Source organism: Crocodylus porosus, unplaced genomic scaffold (assembly GCF_001723895.1).
Source record: "Crocodylus porosus isolate Cpor-Errol unplaced genomic scaffold, CroPor_comp1, whole genome shotgun sequence".
In the NCBI taxonomy this organism is placed as follows: Eukaryota; Metazoa; Chordata; order Crocodylia; family Crocodylidae; genus Crocodylus; species Crocodylus porosus.
The window spans coordinates 16,554,507-16,573,792 of record NW_017728949.1 but is presented as its reverse complement, the minus strand read 5'-3'; the positions used below and the strand labels follow the sequence as shown (position 1 = coordinate 16,573,792).

The 19,286-nt window shown below is 41.7% G+C and overlaps 1 protein-coding gene across 5 annotated transcripts in view; it reads right to left on the bottom strand.

Annotated features, from left to right (window-relative positions):
* AGAP1 (ArfGAP with GTPase domain, ankyrin repeat and PH domain 1) overlaps positions 1-19,286 on the bottom strand; it is a 565,886-nt gene that overhangs the window by 363,314 nt on the left and 183,286 nt on the right. The gene's annotated exons all lie outside the window — the stretch shown is intronic.

Genomic DNA, 19,286 nt, shown 5'->3' with positions numbered 1-19,286 from the left:
TGTCCATATCTGGCAATATTGTCCAACATTTTGATGCAAACATGAGGACCGGTATAACAGCAATCCAAAACTTAACTTCGTCCCAATAGAAAATTTACTATTTGTTAGTATCTTTTTCATTTTCAGAAATGAGTCTTTTGCCATCCCTATGCTCCGTTTTGTTTCATGCTCACATTTCATGATCAGTTATCCAGCTTCCCAAGTAGTTAAATTTATTGACTTGCCTTATCTGTTCCTTTGCCACTTTGATGTTGCATGCCAGAATGATCTTTTTTGTAATTGCAATGCATTCCATTTTTCTACAGTTGATACTCAGACCCTTCTTCTCGCTTTCACTAACACTTTTATCTAAAATTCCTTGCAGCGCCTCTTCTGAATCATCTGTTAAGACTGTGTCACCAGCATAATGTAAGTTGTTCAAATTCTGTCCACCAATGATCAGCCTTGGTAAATCCTCAAGCTCCTTCAGTATTTTCTCACTCTACAAGTTGAACAAGTCAGGTGAAAAAACAGCCTGACTTGTTCAAAGTCAGGTGCCTCACGCCTCTCAATTTGGATGCAAATGACTTAGCTCATTTTCCATCTGCACTGCTGCAGTTTGGTCCCAATAGAAGTTTCTTAAAATTCTCAAGTCTTTACCATCAATATCCAATTCTTCCAGCATTTTCATTAACTCCTCATGGTTGACTATCAAAAGCTTTGGTACAATAAACAGAACATAAGAAAAGGTCTTTCCTCATTTCTATTACCCTCTCCAAAAGCATTTGTACCATGAAGACAGCATTTCTTGTACAAGTATCTTCAGCAAAACCACAATGAACGGAAGCAATCTCTGGTCTTATTCTACTTCTAGCTCTCATCATAACTTTTAATGGGATCTTTGTCACATGGCTCATTAAACTGATGGTTCAACGGAGTTCACATTCAAAGACTCCATATTTTCAGGGGAGTGCAATAAAGATCGATTTATTGAGGTCCTCAGGTATTTCTCCACTTTCGTAAATCTCACAGGTAACAGTTGTTAACTTTTCTATACCAAACTCTTCCAAACATTTTACTTGATCTACTGTAATCTCATCTGGTCATATAGCCTTATTGGTCTTTATTTGGTTGATAACTGTTCGTACTTCTGACTCAAGAATTTTCAAACCATTCATGTTCTTCCTAATAAATGGCTTTTTTTCTCGGCTGTCATGGACTAACTATTCAATATACTGTGTCCATCTTTTCAATACTTGTTCTCATTCCATAATTACATCAACATTCTCGGTTTTTATAGATCCCCTAGCAGTACATCCCCCTCTGCCTGTGATGTCTTTGATATCCCTATACACCAATGTACTATGTAACAACTGTATCTTTTGTTTCTCTATTTATCTCTGTACATTTTTCATTAAGCCACTCTTGCTTTTCTTCATTGCACCTTGATCAAATTCTTTTGTCCAGTTTCTTATACTCTTCCATACCACAGGTTTTCATCTTTCCTCCATATGTTCAAGGATTTCTTCAGCCATTCATTTCCGTTTCTTTTGCCATACTTTTGACAGAATAACTTCCCTGGCTGTTTCAAGTAGAGCATCTTTGAAAGTTTCCCAGTTTGACATATTTCCTTCATCTTCAAGTTTTTGAAAATATTTTTTGACTTCAACTGTGTATCTTTCTTTAAGCAGATCTTTTGCCATTAGAGTTGAATAATCAAGCTTCTTTGTTACTTTTATTTTCTTAAGTTTCCCCAACTTATCTTGATGGTACATACTACAGGTACATGATCACCCCCACAGTCAGCACCTGGGTAAGCTTTCAATTGCTGAGCTGCATTCCTGAATCTTCTCTTGAGCTAGGGACAGACATTACACAAACTGGCTTAAGTGATCAGAAAGTGGTTTAAACCTGTAACAGAACAGATGTTCAGTGCACATAAACCAGTCTGAAAATGGCTGCAACCAGTTTGAGGTAAAGCTGGTTGAATATAGTAGCAGACTTAACTGATATGGCTCAAACTGTCTTATGCAATGTCTGTCCCTGGCTGGAGGTCTGGCAGAGATTTGAAGGCATAGCAGGGCTTGCTTGACTCCCCCTTGCTCTATCCCTCCTCACTGCTTGCTGCTCAAGCATGAAATTCCTCTCTCCCATCTCCCACAGCAGGGACTCCAGCCCTATGGACCCTAGGCATGTGGTATGCTAGCTAATGTAGATGTGTCTCTCTCTAATTTCATTGGGACAGGCAGACAGAACAGTGACCACTTAGCGCTGTTTGGTGCTAATCAACAGGTCAGCTGGTAAGCTGTTTAAGAAGAGTTTGAAGAAATGTAGAAAGGCTATTGTTTTGCTGATCACGTGAGAAACACTGTTGTCATCCCTTCCTCCCCCCACTGGCTTGCTTGCCTGTCAGTTTGCTGGAGACCATATGAAGAAGCAGGGAGAGAGACTGAAAATCTTTGCATCATCAACAGATGCATGCACTGCACCCTCCCCGCTCTCCTCAGAGTGCTATCAGGGGTCTGGGGTCTGGCAACACTCCCGTGCCTTGAGCAGCAAGCAGGGAAAGGCCTGGGATGGTGCAGGCAGACTTCCCTAACCAGAAGTTCCTGCAGGACATGACCATGCCTCCCCTCAGCTCCTCCCTATACAAGGGAAGGTAGGGCTTCTCTAGCACCTCCCCCAGTTTCTAGCTTGAGCCAGTGCAGGCATGTGCCTGAATTTCCTCTGTCCAGAGAGAATGTCTGTCTGGTTACAAACCAGTTCGGCCTAACCAGGTTATACTAACCTGCAAAGATTAAATCAATTCAGGCTCAGGCTTTTTGAATGTTTGTCCCTAGCCTTGATGGTGATGAAACCAATTTGGTTTCTAACAATCTTCAGGGCTTTTCCATATGTACCTTTTCTCAGGCTGTGTTCAAAACCATGCGTTTATAATGACTTGATCATTTGCAACAAACCTACCAATCCATCTCTCTCCTCTTTCATTTTTCTTTCCAAGTCCATGAGGTCCAACAATATTATCCACTCATTCACAACTAACTTTTGCATTTACATCTGCCATCACTATGACCACTTTTTCTGGTTTGCACTGCTTTTTCACTTTATCACTGTCTTCATAGAAATGATCATTGTCCTCTTCCCCACTTTCAGTTGTCGGTGCATAAACTTGTATTATTGCAATGTTGAAAGGTTTAGCCTTTATTTTCACAAGCATCACTCTATCAGATACCGCCCCAAAACCATGCAAATATTTTGAGGTGTCTTCATCCAATGAGGCTCATGGGTGCAACACCTTACCTAAGGGTGAACCAGAGTCTGCAGTAGCTAGACAGTACTTATCTCACTATTACCCTAACAGTTAAAAATGTCCTCTGGTTGGATTCAGTTTAACGTCATACCCAGGACTGCTGGATGCAACTTAATGTCATACCCAGTTTAACATGCTTAGTTCCAATTCAACAAAAATGGTGCTCTGCTCTTGCAAATTGGTAAATTTATTTCTCACAAACTAGATCAATTTTCATCTTTTCCCCTTACCTGCTATAGGTCCAATTTTATCTATTTCTATGTTGTCTATGAGAAACTTCATATACAATAATCTGGGTAATACGGAGATAGCATCTCTTTAATGAAAACATTCAGAGAAACCATATTATCTATTGTTTTGTTTTGTTTTTAATTTCCCTACTATGCATGTCACAGTCTATAGATCACAACTCATTCAGGAGAAGCCTAGGATAACAACAATTACTTTGTAACTTTTGAAAAGCAGAATTATCTTCCGGGATTCATTCACTTTGGCTCTACATAAGAAACTGACAGAATTCCTAGGCTGATAAATGCTGTGCATCTCAAAAGGTAGGAATACAATTTTAGCACCATGACATACATACAACCCCTACTAGTGTTTATGAACTACCAAAACTCATCTGCTGCACTGAAAATTTCCAGTCAATTTCCCATGAAGGAAAAAAAAAGACTTCTCAAAAATGAAACCAGTTATAGAAGTCTACCCCCTCAAAAGGACTGGGACACTTAATATTAAAATTCAAAATAAGATATGGCTCAAATCAGTGTTTCTCCAATTTCTGAAGGAAAGAACATGAAACCTGCAAAAGTGAGGGTTATTTTTTTTAATGCAGGATCACATGGCTAGCTAGCACATTTTCTCCTCTCATTAAAAGAAAAAAACTTTGCACAACATTTTTATTTCAAGACAAAGCTATTAGAGTAACTACCACCCCCTTTCCCTTGTACAAAAAAGAAGAAAAGAAAAAGAAAGAAATGCAGATAATATACAGTTACTGGTTCCCCTCAAATCTGAATTTTGGTTTGGTTTAAAATTATGAACAAGTATGAATATTTTAAAATACATGCTTAAATATTTTAACAGAAAAAATGCTACAATGGTAGAGGAGGACACAACAGTGTTTGACCCCCAGAAATAAAAGGGAAACAAAAATCTAGGGACATCAGGAAGTGAAGCACATCCATATTACTTGTATTGCAACAGTATCTATTAGTCTGTCATGGACTGGGATTCTCTTGTGCTAGGCACTGAGAAGAGAACAAAGATTCAGTCCTTGTGACAGGGCCTAAGAAGCCAAATAGAAGACAGGGGTGTAGGTTGTAGCCATATTGGGCTACAGACATAGACAGACAAGGTCCTTCGGGTAAATGCAATAACTTTTATTAGATCAATTCAGATAGTTGGAAAAATTCTTCTTAGCAAGCTTTCAGGTTTAAATACCCTTCATCAGGCTGATGAAGCATCTGCAGTTTGTGTGTGCTCTTCCTGGATGAAATGGATAGTAAAGAAGCCAGAGGCTGGGCAGCTATGCATGCAAGACAGGCAGTCAGTGAAGATGTAAATTGAAGTCAGTGGGTAAGAGACAGGCTGGGATGGGTGGAGGGAAGGGAGGTAAGTGTAGCTGGTAAATTCTAGAGAGGCACCTGGGGAGTTAGATGTCAGGCAAATGATAATGTGTCATAAGTCCCATGTCTATATTTAGTCCATGATTTTTTGTATCCAGGAGGTTGATGAAGTGAAGTTCATAGACTCGTGTGAAAAGTGTTTTGTAAATTCCCTTTGAGGATTAGAACTGAAAGACTGGAGAGAGATTGGTTTTCTTGGGAGAAATATGCCCCCTCTGGTAACTGGGTATTCTTGTCTTTAATACATTTCTGGTGTGCATTCATTCTGGTGCGCACAGTTGTTGCTTGGTCTCTCCTACATATTTTCCATCAGGGCATCTGGTGCATTGGATGAGATATATGACAAATAGAATACAAACACCCCAAATACTACTTTGTCAACCTATGAAGCTGAGGCCACATGGTTCCCCTGTCTTAATCAACAGCTAAAGAGTTGAAAAAAATGCTGAACTGTATCCTTCTGAAGACTACCACATGATGACCATCCATGTGGGGACTCATGATATTGCCAGGGGCGACCCTGCATGATCAAAAGCAACTGCAGGGGTCTGAGCATGAGGACAAGGACTCACTTTGTGTTCTCAACAATCCTTCTGGTAACGGTCCAGGTAAAAACCACAGATAAAGCAAAGAGCAAGGTGACCTAAATAAAGGCTAAGAAAGAAGAGGCAATATGGAGAGTCTTAATCTATATCGACTTCTCATTAAACAGAAAAAGTAATGTAAATATTTAGTAAATCCTGTAAATAAAAGCTTTCTTGTGAAATATTCAACACCTAACATGATCTTAACAATATTAGGCAACATAAGAAGACACCAAAGCAGGCAACATAAAAAATTTGGGGAGGAAGTGGTAGGTGGGGGAAAGAAGAAGAAATCATCATATACCATCTTCTCTGGGAAATAAGTTGTGTTTATCTGTTTAAAGGCAAAATAAATTACTGCTTTTAAAAGCCCTATAGCCCCTTGCCAGGGAAATGCATGCTAAGCATACTGATAAATTCCTAGACAAAAACAGCTTTTCCAATCCAAAGGACAAGGAAATGCTGCATGAGAAAAATGTAATCCTTTGTAACCATATGAGAAAAAAGTAATGTTCTGAATCCAGTGGCTTTAAAACATCACAACTTTACAAGCTGAAAGTCTGCTTAAGAAAGAGTCAAAACCGTTTAGAAGGATACTGCAGCAGACAGGAAGCCCAAGTTCCAGACCAATGTAAACCAGTTATCTATTACCTTGGAAGTGATGTCTGAAAAATGTGTATTTAACTAACTACTTACTCATCTATGCACGTTACATAATTTTGTGTACCTATTTGAAAACACTTAAATATTTTGCAAAGAATAGTTGCATGCATTCAGTATATGTACTTTTCAGTTGTGCACACTCTCAGGCAGTGGTAGCCAACCTTTTTGACAAGAGTGCTTGCAAGTTAAGCCTCACTTCTCCCTAAGTGCCACTCTGATTGATCCCCCAGAGGCATACCTAACAGCTTGTGCCTTGGGGTGCCAGAATGGTGGCAGGGGGGCTCAAGTCTCTAGACGAGCAGAGCAGAGCAGAGCAGAGCAGTAGTAGTATACTGCTGAAAAAGGAGATGTCATAACAAAGAGCCAAGTGAAATCTTCCCTAGTCCTGCAACCATTGCAGTTTTTATATAACAAATGAGGATCCTAACCCCTTTATTTGGCAACAGCTGCAAGGCCAGGGGAGGCTTAACTTTGCTTTTGGCAGCGATACTTCCTCTTACAAAAGCATATTACCACTTCTTAACTCCATGCAACTGGAGACTTGAACTCCACTGCCCTTATTCCATTGAGAGTGTGGAGCTTGTGCCACAAACAGCATCTATCTGTGCCACATGTACTATGGGTTGGCCACGTCTTTGATAGAATCATAGAATCATAGAAGTAGGGTCGGAAGGGACCTTGTAGATCTTCAAGTCCGACCCCCCGCCTGGGCGGGAGAAAAGACTGGACTCAAATGAGTCCAGCCAGGTAGTCATCAAGCCTCTTCTTAAAGATCCCCAGGGTAGGAGCCAGCACCACTTCCCTAGGAAGTTGGTTCCAGCTCCTAGCCGCCCTAACTGTGCAGTAGTTCTTGCGGATGTCTAATCTAAATCTACTCTCTAATAATGTGTCCATTGTTCCTTGTCATGCCAGGGGGCGCTAGGGGAAACAGTGTCTCCCCATAACCCTTCTGGTCCCCCCTAGTTTTATAGACAGTCACCAGGTCCCCCCTCAGCCTTCTCTTGCGAAGGCTGAACAGGTTTAGGTCCCGCAGTCTTTCAATGTAGGGTCTGCCCTGTAGTCCCCGGATCACGCGAGTGGCCCTCCTCTGGACCCTTTCAATGTTGTCCACATCCCTCCTGAAATGGGGCACACAGAACTGGGTGCAGTACTCCAGCTGTGGCCTGATTAGTGTCGCATAGAGGGGGAGGATCACCTCCCTGGCTCTACTTGAGATGCACCTGTGGATGCATGACGAGGTCTGGTTAGCCCTGCCAACCGTGACTGCCTTGCATCTTTTGGGTTCTTAATTAAAAAGAATAAAAGAAAAGCTTGTAAACATTATAAGGAGGTATGGAAAAAATACTGCTCTGCACTAATTCACACGTGGGGTCTTTGGCAATGGCATCTCAAGCCTGGATAGGGGGGTGGATCCTATGTCCCTTATCAGCCGCAACAGCTTTGTTATTTTCTGGCCACAGCTGTAACAGGCACCTTTACCCTTTACCTTTACCAGCTTCAACTGGGGCACCTTGTGAGGCTATATCAAGATACTTTCAGTGATGGGTTTATCATGTGTCCAGCAACAGCTTCGGGGCCAGTGGTGTAGCCAGCTCACTGAGAATGCTCCTGCTGCTGTACTGTAGTAGTGTCAGCTCCACTCCAGCGGCTGCAACCCTACAGCCAGTGCCCCATTTGCTCCCCCCGCCAATTGGGGATAACAGAGCAAGTCTCCCCTGGAGGAAGGAGGGAAACTTGAACCCCACTGGGTGGAGGGAGCACCATTCTGCTCACTCTACTTTCCCCCTACCCCAGATGCACAGCTCCCAACTGTCACTGTCTTGGCAAAGATGTCCAGTTGGGGCATCCCAGCACCTCCTTACTGTTGGCACCTGAGGCAGTGCTCCACTTGGCCCACCCTACTTACACTACTTTTGAGAGCTCACACTTCCCATGGGAAAGAAAAATCAGGGCCTTGCCCTCCGGACAGGGTGCTGACTTCAGTGACATATGCTCTTTACCAGCTGATGCCTCCATTCCCAGGGACAAAGTAACACTCTAGCATTTGCAGGATCTCATGAGGTAGCACCTTCAGTGCCCATGACATTGATAGGGGGACTTGTACCCTTGGGCAACTGTGTATACAAGAGGCTGCCTAGGAGGTATGACTGGGGTCCCCTGGAGCAGCCTCCATCTTCATCACTAGGCAGTCCCTTTAGCAGGAACTCTCTTAGTGAACCTGCCTCCCACTCACACACTCAGGGCCCAGCTGGCTAGCACCCTCAGGTCTGGGCAATTCCACTGGACAGTGGGATCAGTACCCCCAAGAGTTCTAGGATCCTGGTGTCACAATGGGGTACCGCAGGGCTGAGGACTCCTTGTGGTACAGAGACATTGGAACCCCAGGTCTGGGAATAACTGGGGACACCTGGGACAGAAGGCTTAGTGAGAGGCAGCACCAGTGCACATGAGGCTGCATGAGAGGTGCCAGCTGCATTTCTGGTGGCAAAGGGGTCAATGACAGGTGGCAAGGTGATCAGGTGGCAGGAGACAGGTAGTCTCACTCTGAGTTCTCCCAACTCAGAGCTTGCTGCGGGTATCTACGTGCCAGACTGAGACTGCAAGGATGGACTGGGACCAAGCAAAGGATTAACAAACAAGGTTGTGACTTGCGCAAAACCCTCCCTACACCCTGAGATGCGTGTACAGGGTTGACAAGTGCCAAAGAGCAGGGAGAGGGAAGCAAGGTGGTCAGCCTTACTTGGACCAGGGAGGTAAAGACCTGAGTGCTGCCATTCGTATCCTGCACTGGACTGCACAGGGCTGCTCTCCCCCTCCCCTCTGTGCAGCTAGGCACTAAGAACAAATGAGGATCCTAACCCCTTTATTTGGCCCTCCTCCCTTTCCCCTTCCTTGAGACAGCTGTTCTTCCACTCCTCTGCCTCCAGACAGGTAGTGGGGCTTCGCTCTCATCTCCCTCCCTCCTTCTGGCTGGATGGCTCAGTCTTCTCCTCCCCTCTACTCCCCCACAGCTTCCAACCCTAGGGTTGTTTATGCCTTGTCCCTCTGGCTGGGCTGCCTTTGTCACAGAACAGTCGAGCAGATAAACAGGGGTAAAGATAAACAGGGCAGTACAGACATAGCAGGTTGCAATGTACCCCTCCAACCCCAGACTCTGCCCCACCCATATTCTACCCCTCTTCGCTTGTAAGCCCTGCTCCCAAGCCCTTGCATGGCATACAGAGTAGCTGCATGTGCCACATACAGCATGCATACCATGACTAGGTCACCTCAGCTCTAGGCTATCCTATGCACAAGCACAAATCATGAGGAAGACAAATGAGTATGAATTTACACCTCCACTGCTACACAATACACAACTGAATCCATGCTCAATGCCAAAAACTGTGCTAAATGGTTATAGGATATAGCTAATATAGATATATTGTCATATATCTTTGAAATATCTAACGAAAAGCCTGGCTTTTATAAATATGAAGCTAACAGACATCTGCATATCAGCGGTTTATTCATCAATCATAGTTAGACCTGACATGCATCAAGATACTAACTTGAAGAGATGTGGGAAGGCTTGTTAAACTAAAATCTATGCGTTATACCTTGAACATTGCTTGGTTTGACCTAGCAACTAGAGGAATGCAGTAATCATTGCTAAATATTTAATTTGCTTATAAAATACTAAACATGTTTTTAAGCACTAGCACCACATATTGCAGGATCCTTTTACCCAGGTAAAGCCACAACTCAGAGTTTTGATCTAGTTTTCATACAGGCCTGTCTCTCACATTCTAGCTTATGACTATTTGCTTCACTGCATAATTGCTCAGTGAAGCAATCACTAATTCGCCATGGTGCCTTAAGGCTCTATTTCATTACCCATCCTTTTCAGTCCTTGTAAATTGCCAATAGGTTCAAATTTCTTAGCAGTGTGATCAAAATTAAGGCTGACATGCAAACATAAGCATGTTGCAGTGGGATGTTTACCATAAACAAGAAAGGAAAGTATGAGAAGATTGTGCATCCAAAAAAATTTGATATGCTCACACTAGAAATTGAAGTACATACCCTATCAGTGACTACAATTTTTTTTTTTAATTTTTATTTTTGTCTTCAACACATATACTCTTAAGAAAGATGAGCTTGGCTTCTTAAAAACAGTCAATAAAAAGTCATTTGTCTCTCTCTCATCCATTCTTTCCCTTGAAACAAATATATTTGGATACTTTTTTACTCAAGGAAAAAAAAAAAACACTCTCGAAAAGTCCTCTTTAACTAACCAATAATGAACTCTAGATGGGGGAGAGAAAAGGGTAGGAAGGAAATGTACGAAAGATTTCAATATCAAATATTTGTCTATTTAAAAAGAAGAAAAACAATAAAAGAAAAACTTTATTTGGTAAGACCTCCTGACACTTTCTTCTGTAGCATGCCTAACCACAATTTGATTTATTTTAGAAGTCCCATGATAGTATCTCCTTTTAATCAGGTTAAAGAGTATGCTTAAAACCTTAAGTTTATCACTATATGAAACTGGTTATGTACAATGCTTGATATAAAAAAAATTGTGCCACTTTTGATAAAATATATTTGGCCTTTGAATGTCTACTTACTGCAAGTTAAAAGTTAATTTCTGGGCATCTCTCCAAGATGGCAAAATTTGTATTAAAAAAAAAAAAAAAAAAGAGTCAAGATTGCTTGGCTCAGTTTAAAGCACTGCAATGGATTACCAAAAAAACTGGGAAACATTATTAGCACTCCTAACCAAGGGCTAAAAACATCAGACTGTGCACACACCCTTTGCAGTAAAGCATGTTGCTAGAAAATCTGAAGAAACAAAAAGGTTAAGATTTTCAGACTATATTATCTGCTTCTTTCTATTACCTAAAACTAGCTGGAACAATAATGTCAGGGAAGAAGTGACAGCAGAAATTTAATAAGCTGTATAAACAAGAACTGCTAGCACCAGTATTTATCATCAGCAAATTTTCAATCTGGACAGGCAAGAGACCAGCACTGCCTTTCAGACAAGTCAGGGAGGACCCTGGCCATGCCAACATACAAAGTATATTCCTATGGCCATGTAGCTACGGCGTCATGGCTTTTGCCCGTCAACGCTATGTCACCATAGCGCATTGCTGCAGCAATGTAACATCACATGCAGACTCTCCCTGTGAGCAACTACCACTCACTTTTCAACTCTTAAGTACCAGGAGCTGCTCTCACAGTACTGCCTTTTCAGAACCTGAAGGCCAATTAACCAGTAATACTTAATTCACAGAAACGATCATCAAGCTGTACAATTATCTTAATTCAGCTAATCTAAGCAAAAAACTAGAAGAACCAGACAGCAGGCCAGCTAGCCTTAACCAATCATCTACATCTACAAGAATATGTAGCGCTCTCAGTCAAGAACTGAATTACCAGGAACATCAGCATGGCTTTGTCAAACCACTTCCCCCATGAAATCACCAATTCTGCTGAAGATAAAAGTGCTGACAAACTGAGTTCTGTAAAGCATTTGTCAATCACTCATGGCTTTAAGCCAGGTCACAATGGGTTCCCAATGGGGAGTGATCATTTTACTTTTGGGGTACGGGAAGGGATTTGTTTGTTTTGGGATTTTTTTTATTATTATTTTGCAGATTTTGTGGATGATGCCTGATTTCATGGTTTCCCCAGAATCACAACTTCAGTAGGTCCCTGTCACAAGAGGAGTGTTTAGAATGAAAATCTGCAACTTTTTGTCTTTTACCCTATGCTGCTCAGTATCCTTACCAAATATATGAAAGAAAACAAAACATCCAAATATGCATTTAATATTCTGGTGAAAGGTCTGCCTCCCATGGACTGAATTGTAATGAACAGAGGAACTATCAATAACTTTACCATTGGTGCTTTTCATAATAATTGACAGTTCCTCTTGAATTCCTGGGTATGGATTCACCATTATCTTTGCAGACGTGCCAGTATTTTTGCAAGTTATCTGAACCGTATCCAAGTTTCTAATCTTCGGTGTCATTTGAGCTCTTTTTCCTGGAGGAGATCTTATCTTTCAGGCAAACAGATCAATAGTTGGATTGCTTATTACTTTTAAAAAGTGGGTGAGAAAATCCATTCAGCTAAAGCTATTCAGTATAGACTAGAACCACATCATACACTATTAATGAATACCACTTTTCTAGAAAGGACAAGCTTGGATGATGTTCTTCTCTGCCACAAGACTGGTCTGTAGTTTTAAGTTGGGAAGCATGCTTGTTCTCTGCTTCTGTATATATGGTATGTGTTTTATGTTATTTATCGTGGTGTGGATGAAATACCTGAGCAGCAATCTCCCCTCTTTTCCGCAAGCTAATCTCCGATTTTCCATTGAAAACATGCCAGTCATGCATGAATCTGAAATCTGCCATTTCCTAGCCTGTAAGGTACTAGCAATTCCCTGGTAATACAAACCAAACCACCAGGAAAAAGCTACTGAATAGGACTGGGACAACTCTTGTTTGACCTTTGATACCAACAAATCTCATAAACATAGAGGTTACTAATGAATTCAGTATCAAACCCATTTTCAGAGTTTCTCAGTATGCCCCTGCCCCAATAAATTCACTATAACAGAAACAAAGGCTTTGCTGCCAAGATTTCATATTCACAAATTCACTGTTACTTTTGGTCTCATATTGGCAATCCTATGAAGAGACCAAGTACTGAACAGTCTTGGGTCTTATCTACACCAGGACTTAGCTAAAATTTTCCAGCGTTAAGTGAATAAGTATGTTGCCTAAAGCAACACCCCTTCAATAATTAGTATCAACAGAGCTGACCTAATGGATGCATCAATGAGGAATCTAAACCAAAAAAAAAAATGAAAAAAAGAAAAAAATTTACCAACAGCCTTAGGGACTGACCTACACTCTTGCTGATAGAGGCATACAATACATTGAGAAGCCTGGAGAAACTCCATCATTTCTATCCGCATTAAGCCATCATCTAAACCACATTACTTAGTCGATGAATAGAGAGCTTAGTTTCTGTATGAAATGCCAGACTGCAATCCCTAGAGAATTAAGGGCATTAAAGAAAACAGTCACATCTACTTCAATATACAAAGTGATTTATATCAGGTGATACCTGGTCCTCTATTAACCTCATTTTTAATGTCATCCAATAGACTGCTTCTGATATTACTTGATACCTCCTATGAAAATGTGCACTAGGCTACACAAAGTGCACCTGATACTGTTCTTCAGTTACTTCCGCTGAATGCTCAAAATTGATGCATTAATTTGCACCTTCCTGCTCTCACAACTATTCTCCTTTGCATCTTATTATTTAAACCTTAACAAAGAGGAAAAAAAGTTGTTCATATTCAGAACATTATTTAACAAATATATGTAGTTCAGTATATACTAAAACCCATACATTTTAAATTATTATTTTTTTAAATCATGGACTGCCTTTGCATCCTTGATGCACAGGAAACTGACCTGCACACAAGTGTTGCTCAAATAATTAACAAAGATTATAGAATCTATTATCCTCAAATTTCTGCTTTATAATTTGCAGTTTTTGCTACCTTGTCATGGGCTTTCATTATAACATAGCAAAAAGCACCTGAGCCCTGTACACTAGAGTTTATACCACTACAGTTGTCCCATTACTGAAATAATGGTTACAGATCATTTCAGTATAAACAAAGTTTTGAAGTCCACAATACTGAAGTAGCACTGTGAATTGATTCTTATTTTTTTTCATTTGACAAGTATTTTTTTTAATATAGGTAATTTGGGGAAGTAAGCACTTCCTGCTTTCTGTGTAATATCTACTCCCCAAACCCTAGAATGCTTATGCAACTGCTGACTTCATGTGTTTTCAAAAAAAAGAAAAGTTGCATTTAATCCTCACTAACCTGAAGGGAGAAAGAATCAGTTGGTACAGATATCTGGGGGTGGGCTGGAGTGGGGAGCATTTTAAAAAAAACAAAGTAAGGTACCTAAACCTCCAAATCTTCACCCAAATCTCCACTCTTGGTAGGAGTAATGCTAAAGTCAGTGTAAAGTAGCAACTATGTATTAAATGTCATCTCTACTTGCACAGTTAGAGCAGAGAGAGGGTAAGTGGCAGCAGGCATTCCTCACTGGCATGGCATTATTGCAAGCACTCATACAGGTGTAACACTGGGGTATGTATAGAAAAGGCTGAGTGAAGAAGCATCCAAATCAAAACCCAGCCCTCAACTACACCCAAATGATGGCCATTCTTCTGACTTTGTTGAAAACTCAGCTAACTGATAGAAAAAGGAAATGTAAACTACACGTAGGCAGCTTTCAGTCTCCAGAGCTTACTAGCCATTCAACAACTCTCATCTGCTGTCTGCAACACCTAATTTACTCCACTTTCTACACAAACCTAGTACTTACTTTACAAATTAGCATCAAAATGTAGACTCTTAACCTGAAAGCTCTAGATAATCTTATATTCAGAGAAATTAAATGACACTATTCTTACTCTACTGCTATTTTTGCTCTTTATTTCCAGTAGCCATTCTGAAATAATTTCCTCTCAACTTAATAATTTATTTACCAGTAATTAATTTGGATTAGACATATGTTTGATGTTCTTTGGATAACGAATACACTTGAACTTAGCCAACAAGAGACTGTAGTTACCAAAAAAGTACCTCCTTACATTCACAGAACAGAATATTTCAACTTCTATAAATACTAGCTAGTTTGAACATTAACATATCTTCTGGGGTTCCTTGTATCAGACATAAATAATCTCTTACTTACACCACCACCCTAAAGTTTATCTCAGCTAAATCTGTCATGCTTTCACCATAATTTCACAAACTGTGGCATGGGACAAGGAAAGAGTGGATTGTGACTCTGCCATAGGCCCCGGGCCATAGCCTCACACTGTCACCACCCCGCAATCCCAGCCCCACTCACCCATCCCACTCCTGGACATTGTTCTCCACCTGCATGCACAATCACATTCTTAGCACATTTCAATATGAAAGACACATCCATGTCACTTCAAAAATTCTATCTTTATACATACTGTAGAGCGAAGCTGCTTATATAACTTTAAAATCAAGCTTTTTACTGTATAATCTGTAAAATTTCAATGGCATGGGGTCCTTTGTGGATGAAGTGGTTCTTACTTCGTATTACTTATTCATTCATTCTCAAACTTTCATACAAAAAAAATCCCTGTGCAACAAAGTTCCTTCCTCTAGTTCAGAAGAATAATGTTGATTTGTATACTACCCAACTCAAGCTTACATAACAATTTCAACAAGCATCCCCTTACTGTTACACCTGTTCTGTCCTTACTAACTGAAATGTAAGGATAGGCCCTAAGCATCTATTTCCATATATATTTTCTTAAAGTACTTTATTTATACAATTAGGACTATAAAGATCAAATGTGCACTGATACATTGGTCCGATATCGGACCCATACCGATATAAAGAAAGTTGACCGTATCATATATCGGCCTGATGGGGCCAATAATTTGGCTGATAAGCGCCTGTGCTGCACACAGATGAAGCACAGTATCCAGGCAGCAAGGAGCAGACCTGGCAGCAGGGAAAACTGCCTGCAGCTGGTAAGTCCAGTGTGGTGGAAAGGGAGGGGGGAGGGAAGGGGCATGGGGGGCAGAATGATGCCCCCTGTGGTAAGGGAGGGGGGAGGGGCAGATGCTGCCCAGTGGGTCAGAGGGGTGGGGGTCCAGAGTCAGAGCTTGTGAGAGGAGGTGGCTCCCGCCCCTGCTTGCACCCCAGAAGGGCATCAGGGTGGGGGGTGTCCCTGGATCTGCGTGGGACAAGGCAGGGCGGGCTGCAGCCAGGGCTGCACAGGGCTCTTCTGCCTGGGGACTGGGCTCAGAGAGGACACCAGCAGTGCTAGGAGGATGCTGCATCCACCCCAAATTTTGCCATTACTCTACTCCCAGCGCTGCCACTGCCAGCTGCCTGGTGCAGCCCCGGGCCTTCCTGGCGTGCGGGTGGAGGCAGGGCTGCAGCCTGCCCCGCCCCCACACAGCTCCAGAGGGACACATGCCCCCTTGTGCCCTCCCAGGGTGCAAGCAACAACAGGAGCTACCCCCCCCATGAGCCGCAGCACCATTCCCCCCTCCCCCCCCAGGCTGGGCAGCATCAGCCCCTGTCCTCTGCCACCATTCTCCTTCCCCCCCACCACACTGGATTTACCAGCAGGAGGCAGCTGTATTGGAAATCGGACTGGTATCGGCCGATATGCCTCCTTAAATAGCGGTATTGGCCCCAAAAATCTCTGGGAAACCCCTTATAAAAATGCATGAATTTGCTGTGTGTATTTTTTTTTTAGGACTACTCCGCACCCTGAAACCCAAATAGGATGAAGAAACAGGATTACCTTTCCATGTATAGGAAAACATACATGGAACCAGAAAATGTTCAGGCTCAGAAGTCTTGGAAATTGCAGTAAGGTAAACCTACAGCTCCCATTGCAGAAATGATCATCCTTTGGGCAATTAAAACACTTGGACAAAAAAAAAAAAATCTGGACCTGAGGATGTACTTCTCATGTCTTACTGTTCTGCCCACTTTAAACAGAATACATCAAGCAAGAAATTTTGCTGGTCACTAGGAAAGTAAATGCCCTAAATCCTCCTGTGTATAATTACAAAGTTCAAGAGCTGAACAGAATTTAACTGCACATCTGAATACATCAAATGGGAAATTATCAGATCGATAATTAGCAGATAGCCAGTCTACATAAAAAAATATTTTCCTGTTTGCATTCTTTGTCTACCTGATGGAAGCACCATGACAAGCACAGTCTTTTGAAAGAAGCATCAGTGCCAACAGAAGTGAAACTAACTGTTTTAACCTTTCTTGTATGATTTGTGCTATTCTGTGCTTTTCAGCATCATCACATATTCTTGCTCCTCCAAAGTCTTCAGATTCACAAATTGGTATAAAGTGGTCCTTGTACCAAAAATATGCTGACCAGAAAAAATGAACTTGACTTGTTCATGCTAGATGTACTTATACACTTGTAATAAACCATTTCACATAGAAGATAGTCCTTATAGCCTAGACATTCAGAAATTCTGGTCAATTTACAATGGTCTAAATGGGACCAAGTTACAGGGAGTTTTAAGTGGGCATAGGAATATTACTGAGCAAGCTCCTCTAGTACTATAACAGAGGAAAGGCAATGAGGGCAGGAGCCATGGGCATAACCTTTACTGTGGGAAGGAGGAAAGGAACCACAGTGGTGACTGACCACACTACTGCAAAATCAGCAGTATGGCAGATGAGTGCTGCCTCATGTGCCATGGCTCCCCAAGCGGCAGAGAGCTGCCCTGCTAAGCCTCTGAGTTCCTCATACATATTTACACTACCTAAATCAGGGCCATTCAACTTATAAGTAGCTAGGGGCCTGCCCCCATCAGGACACGTCAAAGGGGACTGTGGTCCGATGGGCCTGCATGGCCCCCATTCCACTGCACTGAGCACCAGTGTGCCACCCCTGCTGCCCCTGCCTCTCCACTGCACCATATGCCCTGGCATTCCAACTCACACTTAGCATCGCAGTCACAAGCTTCTCATCTGCACCGCACCCTGGGCTATGGGCCCCCCCTGAACTAAGGGCTGCACTGCACGCTGCACCACCCCATCCTTGGGGTAAGGTTAGGGGCAGGAAGGGGAAGCCAGAGGGAGGGGGAGTCTAAAGCCCCCACGTTACTGCTGCTGCAGCCAGAGCACCAGAGGGAAGCAGCAGCTGTGGGAACCCAGGGGATGCAATTTAACCCTTTGTGGGCCACATGCAGTCTGCAGCCATCAGCTGGACAGCCCTGACCTAAGTTACGGATGTGCTAGTTATGGGAAGCAGCTCTTAACTGCTAACACTGATGATAGGCCAACTTTAGCAGCACTTGTTAGAAGTTAAAAGCATTGTTAAGTTATTTGGGGGGTAGGGGGAGAGACATGCATCAACACCAAGGTTTCAGTGCCATTTAATACAGCATTTGATTTCTGCCACAGTGACCAAATCTTTTCATATCAGAACACTTTCTTCTGTATTTCTAAAATTTTAGAATAGGCCAGAAGATACATTAATCAAATTAGGTTGGAGAAGGCAACAGCCCTCAAGTGATCTGCACTGACATCCTTGACAAGTCGTCTTGGATGTGAAATTCAAAATAAATTTCACTTCTTGAATCTATAGCTCAAGCCCTTGAAGAATAAGGAAAAGGACAGTTCTGAATTGTCTAATACCAAGAATGGAGTTCCTTAAGATTAAGAAATACACTTGTAAGATTAATGAATGAAGCCCACTTGAAAAATTTAAGATGACTGACAAAATATAAATCTGAACCAAATCTAGTGTTCACTCCCACAAATAATGTTGCCTATGTTCTTCATCCCTGCTTACAGAGATAAGACCCTTATCATGGTAATTTTGGCTATAAAATTCTGGCAGAAGTAGCAAATTATAGAGCACTAACTAGCTCAGTCACTCACAAAACAATGCGGAATGCAATTCCAGTATTTGAAAGAAAACATGGCAGAATAGGTTCAGTCTTACTATCACTTTAGAACAGCAGAAATTAAACATTTCCACATACCACTGCACTTGTGGAATTGAACTGGTTAGTTTAGGAAGTGAGATTCAAAACAGAAACAGACTGAAGAATTCTACTGCCAAGAAACTGATGACCTTGCAGTAATTTAAAATTAGGGCAGAAACCAACACGTGAAGAGTTAACCAAATGTAGAGGAAGAAAGATACTAATAATGAGAATATGGATTAAGGCAACTGAAACTGCTCATGAAGAGAGAAGGCTTGAAGAGCTGGCCTACTACAGCTGTACCTCCCTAAAGAAACTGAAATAATTCTTAATTTTTTTTTAGAACAAATCAGGGATTTCTCTAAACTGAGTTAAAACTTAGCTAAGTAACTTGTTTTTTGTAATTAGGCATAAATCATCTAAGCTTTCTGAAGATTATAGAATCTCTCATTCCTATTGTTGCTATTCTAGATGTCATGGAAATTTTTTGAGAGTATGCTGCCAGTACAGAAGAGGTTAAACTGACATGCGCAGTTTGAAGCTGTGAGTGGAAATTTCCAAGGCTC